Below are 10390 nucleotides of genomic sequence, written 5' to 3'. Positions count from 1 at the left end.
TCTCCTCAGGGCATGTTCTCCTGTTGACCACTAGATGGCACCATAACTGTCTCCTACTCAGGTGCGCAGGTTAGTAGTCTCCTCTCATGTTCTCCTGTTGACCACTAGATGGCACCATAACACTGTCTCAGAGCTTCTTGACCAAAGTGACTTAGATATGTCAGCTATATTACAAGGGATCACATTGTCCCCGGAGCAACTTGGGGCACAACGGTGGAAACCGACAACTTTCAGGCTACTGCAAGCTAGCCCAGCTCGTTAACCACTGCACTACCACCTCCCACACGGTTAGTAGCAGTGATGCCAGTAAGGCGTTAGGGTACGTTCAGACTAAGCGTCTTTTTCTGACACAAGAAGTTGTGCAGACCGCTTTTTCAGTTTGAAAAAAAAAGCTGCCATCGTATTGTTCCAAAAAGTAGCCGGAAGCGTCTTTTTGCGATAGACAAAATGACTAACGCGTTAGTCTATTTTGACCACTTTTTTCGGTAACGAGTAATCTAACGCGCTACTATTTACAAACCAGTAATCAGATTAAAGTTACTTATCTAAGTCACTGTGCGTTACTATTTTTGTCATTTTCCTTAGTAAAAAAGAAAGCCTATATTCTTTGCTTTCTTCTTGTCTCGGGGATTAACGTCATGTAGGCTATGCTCACGTTTTCAGCATGAGGACAACTCACATGTAAAACCACGCAGCGACACAAACGTAAACAACAATGGAGGGAGGAGAGAGATGCACATTTTATCTATGGGTGATTCTCCAACTACAGGCACTTTTGTGTCCTTGTGGTTGTTTTTGTGGAAAAACATAATATTTTTGTTTCGATCATGTCAATTTGCAAAGGCCAGATCACCAGCATCCTATAAAAAATGTATCATACCTATATATTCTGATTTACTGCTCTTAGAGGGGCTTTTATCAGTGGATTTGGCTGTTTTGAGCTTGTCCCCAACCCAGACTTGTAACCTTTAACTGTTAAAATACACTAAAGACAAATTAAACCTAGATGATTTTGTACCATGTTTGTTGCAAGAAAGAGTTAAATAAACACATACCACAGCTGTAACTTTGTCAAAATATGCAAAAGAAGTTAAAAAAAAAGCATAGTTGTGTGTATTTTGGATACATTGTGCCCTATCTCCAAAAGTATCTGGGTATGGCAATGGAATGTGATTATATACGGCTGAAAACTGTGAGAATGTCATTTCCATCACAGTCATTTCCACCACAAAGTGAGGTCATTTCCACCACAAAGTCAGCAAGACAGTGATGAAATGTCATTTCCACCATGAAATGACCATCACAACATATGTTTTAAGGGAATAAAACATAATTCCAGGTGACATAGACTATTTTCAGAAACTATAATCCATACTTCATTATTAATAGAAAAACATGTGAGTGACTTTAATAATTTATGTATACTTTAAATAAAGAGCATTTTTGATTGTGAAAAACATAATTCATTGTACCGAGCGACTTCAAGCAATATACATTTAGTTCACAAAGTCTTAGGATTTGTTATGTGGTATGATTAGGTAGTCATAGACATGGTAACTGATATATAATGTAACATAATGAATTATATTGTATAATCTGCAAATAAAGGACATAATTTGAGGTGTGGTGGAAATGACATTTTTCCCTTACGAACTGATAAAAAATAACAATATTCCATGTCATGCAATTGTGCCCAGTATCATACTTTGTTTCAAAACATATTAATGAGTGTATCAATGATTTTGAATGTGTGTTTGGAGATAATTATTATTCTAAAAGTTGAAAGGCCAAAAGTGCCCGGAGTTGAAGAAACACCCCTATACAGGTCATTATTTTGAGTTTGTGTCAGCTAAACATGACAACATTAAGGTACATTGTACATTCTGTGCTGGCGACAAAATGTTGTCTAGCTAGACATCCCAAGTCTCCCGACGTTTTGGGAGTCTCCCACATATGGATAATGGCCTCCTGACGCCCGCAAATTAGCCTACATAAAATCTCCCGGAACCTAGAGCGAAGAAGAGCACGCAAGCCAGACTGGACTTCAAATCGCGTGTGCATCTGAGTTTAACGCGCACACAAAGGAGAGGGAGAGAGAGAGAGGAGTGGTGCTTGTGTGCCTGAATTGCATCCAAGACAGAGAGCATCCTGGTCTGTTTTGCTAAATCATCCAATCAGTTTTCAGTGTAGGTGGGCTTATATCTCTTTTCTCCCGAACTTAATTAATCAGTTCAGTCAGTGTATCTAGGAACAGGAGCGTCATGGCAGAGTCAGTGCCCCTCAAAAAGGAACATTTAAGACCTATTTCACATCAGACTACACAAAAAATGTGAAACCTATTTCACATGTGACTACACAAAAAAATGGCTGTGTTAAGAAGGGGAATGATCTGGAGTAAAGGGGGTCATCACCAGTTTTGTTGAATGGTGTGGAAAGAACCATCTGCAGATAAACACCAGTAAGACAAAGGAGATGGTGATTGACTTCAGCCGTAAGGCATTATCAGTTGCACCAGTGAACATCCAGGGAATAGACATTGAGGTGGTATCAGTCTACAAATACCTGGGTGTTCACCTTAGCAATAAACTAGACTGGTCCCAAAACACAGATGCCCTGTACAAGAAGGGCCAAAGTCGTCTCCGCTTGCTGAGAAGACCGAGGTCTTTTGGTGTGTGCAGGTCATTATTAAGGACTTTTTATGACACAGTTGTGGCGTCAGCTATTTTTTATGCTGTAGTCTGTTGGGGGAGTGGGTTTTCTGAGAGGGACAGGAAGAGAATAAATAAGCTGGTGAAAAGGGCCGGCTCTGTCCTGGGCTGCCAACTAGAGCCTGTTGAGGTGGTTGGGGAGAGGAGGATGTTGGACAAATTGGCATCCATCATGGCCAATTCCTCTCATCCACTTCATGGGACAGTGGCTGCGCAAAGCAGTTCTTTTAGTAACAGACTACTTCACCCATCATGTAAGAAGGGCTTTTCGCAGTCTCTTTATTCCATCTGCCATCAGAATGTATAACACTACTGTCATGAAAATTTGTAATGTTAATGTAGTGTCTGAACTTCATTATTAATATGTGCATTTTCCACTGTACATGTGATGTGAAGCTTTTTTATTCACCATATATATTGGTTCACTCTGCCTCAAAGTATTGGTGAAACCCTAATGTGTTGCAATCACTGTGTGATTTTTGTTTTTTTAGGTGTGCTTGTATGCTGGGCATACTGTATACAACTTTCTTACTCTCTATTTAAATACTACTGGGCTGTTGTGACAAGTAAATTTCCCAGCTGTGGGATCAATAAAGTCTTATCTTATCTTATCTTATCTTATCTTAAAAGTGTACCCAATTGTCTCATAGAGTAAAACATAATGATAGTCTTGCACACTGCACTGTTTGTACCAGTGACTTTAGTATTGCTCACGGCGGGTTAAATGATTGCAAAAGACTTGTTGAGGTGTAATTTCATTTGCATATTAGGCCTATACTAGATGGCTAGTTGCCAAGGCTACATGAAAAGGCCAAACTACCTTCTAGGCCTAGGCCTTCCTTATTTGGTGTACTGACTAGACATTATTGAACAAACATGTGAATTTCAGTATCTAAGTAGGTTAGGTTGGGATGTCTGCTATACATTGTTGACATTACTGTTAAAATGCACTTCCAGTATAGTGAGTATTGGCAAAACCGGTTATCATTTTTATGTTGAGGCGGTGGGGGTGTTGTCGGCAGCTGCTGAAAGTAACTAAAGTAACTTGTAATCTAACTTAGTTCCTTTTAAAATCAAGTAATCAGTAAAGTAACTAAGTTACTTTTTAAAGGAGTAATCAGTAATCAGATTACTTTTTCAAGGTAACTGTGGCAACACTGGTTGCAAACGTGTGTATAATGGCAGAGCCGGCGAAGAAGCTGCGAAAACCCTTTGACGGAAGATGCAAAGAAAAGGAAAAGGGCTTTAGACCGAGTGAGGGGGAGTTTCGTAGAGTAAAAGCATCAAGCTTGCCTGGTGTCCCTTTAATGTTTCTTGGACAAACCTGTTATTTGACCTGGTTTTCAAATATCTTTCCATTTATTCAACCACCATTGATAAATCTGACTGAAAATCTACCTGGCCAACTGGTCCTCTGTTGAGTGTGTCCAGAGTGTTATTTCTTAGCTGGGGTGCGTTTCCCAAAAGCATAGTTGCCAACTACGATGGATCTTCTGTGGTAGCGTCACTGCCAAATCTGAGTTGACAATATTTGAGTCATACGTTACAGATACGTTAACGATACAGAAATACGGTGTTGATATTCGGTTGTATTTCGGTCACATTTTAGTAAGAGCTACAGTAACAAATATGCTCTTCATTTTTAATTTTCCAAAATTAAAAATGTGATATGTGACAATATAAAGCTTAAGTGTTTGTGCATGCATAACTCAAATTTACGGACTCACATTTGGCAGTGACACTACCAAGGTAGTTGCTATCTATCATAGTTAGCAACTATGCTTTTGGGGAAACAGACCCCAGGAACTGTATAGCCTAACCTAGGCAGTGCCAACCTAACAGCAGAGTTACACTGAACACTGAACGGATGGGCAATGTTTCTGGAGCACATGCTGCAACACTACGCTGCCTCATACAACTGGCTACACCAGTATCAGAGATTTAAAAGAGGCTACCACACATTTATAACTAATAAAGGCACTCTGACAGGCCTGACCTACAAAAACTTTTTTTGTAATATGTTTTCTGATTTCACAAATTTCTGACAACTTGTACAACTATCATGATGACTTTATTTCATCAATACTAATGTAGACTAATTGACATAAGGTGATAAGGTGAATAGATTTCAATAACTCAACTATTTTTGCATGTTTTCTGTTAACAATTGTTTCTGTTTTCTGTTAATAATTGTTTCTGTTTAACAATTGTTTCTGTTTTCTGTTAACAATTCTGTTATAATTTCAGACAACTTTCACAAAGTCTTTTACACACTTTTAAAGTTGCGCCGCTGCACCACGATTGGCTGCAGCTCCAGAAATGGTCATATTCTTTGTTTTTTGTTTGTTTTTTAGCCTACCACTAACAACAGAGATAAAATGTCTTTTCACATAGTATGAGCCTAATGATCTAAAATTTATAGTGATATTTACCTCTGTATTTGTGTCTGTTCACAGATGCCACAGAGGCCTGTATATGTAGTAGTAGTTCAAGGCTCTAACCCTTGCCTACAAAGTAGTCTCCGGTTCTGCTCCCACCTTCTTGAATGCCCTCATACAGACATACGCTACCTCCAGACCTCTGCGCTCCTCAGACGAACGACGTCTAGCTCTACCACCGGTACGCTCAAGCCAATCCAAACTGTTCTCATCTGTTGTTCCTCGTTGGTGGAACACACTGCCAGTTCCTAAGGGCAGGCACATCCCTCTCCATTTTCAAAAAACTCCTGAAGACCCAGCTCTTTAGAGAACATCTCCTCTCATAGCACCACTTACAACAAGTCTTGCTGATGCTAGCACTTACCAGCCGTCTTGAACTGACACTCAACTGTTTAAAAAGGCACACACTGGCATTTACTTATTATGACGCCAAGCAGCTTATGTAATCGGTCATATAGGTTTAGTCAGATTTTTTTTTTTTTTTTTCTTTTAGCATGTCCAAATTTCCGTCAATGATTCCGGGACACTGAAAGACCGGGGTAGACAAAACTTGGTGGGCATGTAACCCTATATGGATAGCATGGAACCATCGTTTTCGTTTTGATCTGTAGCCCCATCAGCTGGACTGCACCCCGAAGAAAAGGAGGGTAGGGCAGACACAGTTTTCTGTGAATATCTCGAGAACCGTAAGGTTTAGGAGGACCACCTTTTTTTTTGTATGTTGATCTCAAGGGGCCATGTCAACCCATTCCATAACCACTAATTTCATGTATAGCGCCACCTAGTTAAACACAAAAAAAAGTAAAAATGAGGTGTTGTAATTGTAGGTATCTGTGACCTAACATAGTCAAAACTGCACTAAATTGGAAGTGTAGGATCATTTTGACACCTTCTGAATGCACGCCAAGTTTAGGTGGAATTTGTTCATGGGGGCCACACAATAAATGAATTTCTGTTATATTACACCAACTGGCCTGTAGGTGGCCGGAGACAGTTTTCTGTGAATATCTCGAGAACCGTAGGGCCTAGGAGGTCCACCTTTTTTTGTATGTTGGTCTTAAGGGGCATGTCAACCCATCCCATTACCACTTATTTCATGTATAGCGCCACCTAGTTAAAAAATTAAAAAGCAAAAAATTAGGTGTTCATCTCAATATCTCTGGCTGACAAGGTCAAAACTGCACGAAATTAAAAGTGTAGGATCATTATGACACCCTCTGAATGCATGCCAAGTTTTGTGTACTTTCGTTCATGGGGGCCTTACAATAAAATAATTTATGTGTACATTTAGTGGCGCACCAACAAGGATTCGGGACACTGAAAGACCGGGTACACAAAACTTGGTGAGCATGTACCCCACATGGATAGCATGGAACCCGTCATTTTTTCGTTTTCATCTGCAGCCCCGCTGGACTGGACCCCGAAAGGAGGGTAGGGCAGACACAGTTCTCTGTGAATCTTTTATGGTATGTTGGTCTCAGGGCCCACATCAACCTGGCTCATAATCACTCATTTGTGATTTGCCCCGGTAAAAAATGAAAATCAGTAGGATTAAAAGAAAGCCAAAATAAATATTCATCATCATCATCATCATGGCTGCATTTTCAGTCTTGGCGAGAAGTAGTCGTTTGTCCACTAGATGGCGCATCGTTGCAGTGAGCGTGCGTATTTTGATGGAAGTTAAAAGTGGGTTGGAAAAACAATGGGCCGGTTCATACAAGGACTGTAATTTACCGCAGCGAACATCTAATAAGGATAGGGCGATGTTCACATGAAGTGTAATTCCCATTTCTTCTTGAAGCGAAATAAATCTGAGGATGTTTATCGGACATGCTTGGTTTTTACTGCAGGTACGTTAATCTTGTAATATCAATAAGGACCTAGGTAATGTTACCGTTAGCGTTGGTTGAGTGATGGAGGCATTTGATTTATTGCATTTGTAGAAAACTATAAATGCGGTTATACCAAAAGCAAATGTATAGCAGCACTGTTTGTATCTTTCGACTGTCATTTATTGCACGTGCTACAAAATCATTCTGTGCAATGGAAGATTTACCAACGTTACACCGGTCTGATACAGTTTTGCCTATACATGCGTGAGACTGAGGCGCCTGTTTATTTTGTTTTTCTGCGTGCAGGGTGTGAGAGGGGAATCGATGTGCTTTGATTACAGCTTGGTAGTTGTAGTCTGTGAAATTAAAAGCACGTGTGTGAAGTATCCAAACAATGACACCTTCATTTCATTATGGCTGCTTTAGCAAAACACCTTAAGCTACTGTGTAGTGGGTCCCATTTAGAAGTGGCTACTTCATTCGCTTTCCTTGACTCATGGAGCTACATTGAATGTTATTACAACTTTTCGCCCGCGATATGACAGTTTAAGTCCGCTTGATACTGTAAGGCGAAGCCATTGGTTTCCAAAGGAGATTTTATTTGTGTAAAGCCAGCATAGCCTATTGACAATTTATGTTGTCAATAGGCCTACCTTATAATCCTACCTGTAGCTTAGGGAAGCTAACAACTTTCTATTAGGATCTAGTTTGTTAGTTAGCATTTTGTCATAACTCCCTGATGCATTTTTGCATTTAGAATAGCCAGAGCGTGTATATCTCAATGGGAAAATTAAACAATATCGGTGCCTATGGACTAGGCTGGGTGAACCCAGCCTGATCTGCCCGCTATTTATTTTTGATTTCTTAAAAGATTGAGCTTGGTCTGATGAAAGCCAGACTAGCCATGGACCTCAGTTAAACAATGCAAGGGAACATGAATCAGCCTATATTTGCACTAACAATAACGGACAAAAGCTCTTCAACTTTGGCCCGTTAAAATGTGTATGAACAGTCTAGCGGCGCATTTCATCAAGGCCCATTTGGACATGTCAGTTATTTGCACCACTGGTTAGATGTAAAACAGCATTTCGTTTCAGACTAGGCTACTGTTACTTAATTTGTGCATTAACAATAACGTTTCAGACTACTGTTACTTAATTTGTGCATTGACAATAAAGTATTACATGAACTAAAGATGACTAAAATCTTATGTAGAAGAAGAAACATTCACAAAAAAAATCCATCCATCCAAAATGACCTTTGTTTTTGATAGCTGTTGAAAACGGCATGGAACTGACAGAGATGTTTTGTTTATAAATACATAAAAAATAAATAAATAAATAACATTATGCTGATACCTTTTGCTTTTCCCAAATACAATGTAGCCTACAGGTGTAAGTGACCTTTCATCAATCCAGTTGCAATGGATGAACTGTGATAAACTGCCCTACTTGTGATTGTTTAGAGATTTTAAAGGTTTTATAACAATTCTACATCTTCTTTGGCTATTCTACAATCTATTCACCTTTTCAGCACCAGTAGGGTACTTTCTGTGCAACCCACACACACACTCAGGCATGCCAAAACAAGCATACACAAAAGTTTCAAGAGTGGGGATGGAGTAAAATATGGAGACAAATTGAAGTGTGATTTATTTTCGCGGAACGGATGTACAGGACTGAGCGGCGGTCATATTTTGTACCGCTATGCGGTACATCTAGTTCTTACTGTATTCTATACCATTTTTAAATTGTCTTAAAATTGTTGAGAGAATTGCTTTAAAACTTAACTGTTACCATGTTGTTAGTCGCTTTGGTTAAAAATGCGTCAGCCAAATGTAATGTAATGTAATGTAATGTAATGTAGTAGTGTGGTAGTGGCTCTGCACCTCAGCCCTGAACAATTTTGTCAGGCACTTCTGGACAATGTTCCTGAAGTGCCTGATGAATTCGACCTCTGCATGGTCAATGGGCAAAGGGAAGCCATGCCTTTAACGGAAGACTGTCCCACAGACATCCAAAGAAGGGGAGCATTACTGAGGTCTAACCTCTACCTTCGGCCCAAGGTATGATAATATATCACAGAGTCAAATTACTTTGGGTGATATGTCAATGTCAAAAGTACGATATATGTAATAACATTCACAGTCCCTGATTGATTTGTATTGTTGTCCTATGGATACCCAACAATTTTGGACAGATATTGTGATATTGGTTTGGCAATTCCCACAGCGGCCAACAAACCTTAAATAAGTGTAGGATAGAAATGACAATAGGAATTGGATACAAACCCAGCATAGAGGTAGAAATGGGAAACAAACCAAGATTACCTATCATCATTGACAACTCAGATTTAGTGAAGGGAAAAAACACTTTTTAATATTGCCATTTATTCTCTTTTAGATTTCCGCCAGTAAACCAGAGATTTAATTCTATTCTTTTCACATGCTCAAATATTAATTAATTAGCATGAGTACATTTTTGAAATTGTCTCAGTTATTTCACTTCAGTAATCCCCTGGACATGGAAGAAGACCCCATTGAAATGGTACAGCCTGGGGTGATGGCAAAACAAGTGTTAAGGCTATTCAACTTAGTTTGTGGAAGTCAATGTGGATAACCTATATGGCAACTGATTGCATTCCAACCGATCCAACTTACAGTCAACTCTAGCAGCCTTTAAATGACTGAAAGCTTTGTGGATTTAAAGATTGTCGTAATGTGCCGTCTCTGCTATTGCTATTGATCAGTAAGATTTGAACTCTCCTGTGGTGGTTTAGACATATGCAATGTCATCAAAACGCCCGTCCAGATCCCCCCATTCCACCTTAACACAGTTATAACAGAACACCGGAATGAATCGTTTCACCAAAATGTCTACCCTGCCTGGTGGTAAAATTGGAGAGACACTTTGTCCCGCCTTGTGTAAAAAGAGGAGGCCTTCTGCGAATTCGACAGTGAAATTTGGCAGTGTAAAAGGGGTTAATAAGAGAGATTTCTGAATAGTTCACTCCTTGTAGTATAGTGCATTGTTTCCCAACCTTGGGTTGGGCCCCCATGTGGAGTCGCCTGAAATTCAAATGGGACCGGCTGAGATATGGGTATTTTACAATTGACCAGTACATTACATATAAATACATACATTAAATAAAAACAAATATATAAATATATAAAAAAATATGATATCCAATATATCAATTTGATATCATGTGTGTGTGTGTACTGTACATGTACAGCGGAGAAAATAAGTATTGAACACGTCAACATTTTTTTCAGTAAATATACTTCCAGTGAGGCTATTCGCATGAAATTTTCACCAGACATTAGTATTAATTTAGGTAATCCACACATATTAAAGTAAAGTAAAATTAAAGTAAAAAAGTGGAATGGCACAGGAAAAAAGTATTGAACATT

This window comes from Alosa alosa, chromosome 22 (genome assembly GCF_017589495.1).
Source record: "Alosa alosa isolate M-15738 ecotype Scorff River chromosome 22, AALO_Geno_1.1, whole genome shotgun sequence".
Classification (NCBI taxonomy): Eukaryota; Metazoa; Chordata; class Actinopteri; order Clupeiformes; family Clupeidae; genus Alosa; species Alosa alosa.
This window is presented reverse-complemented; position numbering follows the sequence as displayed.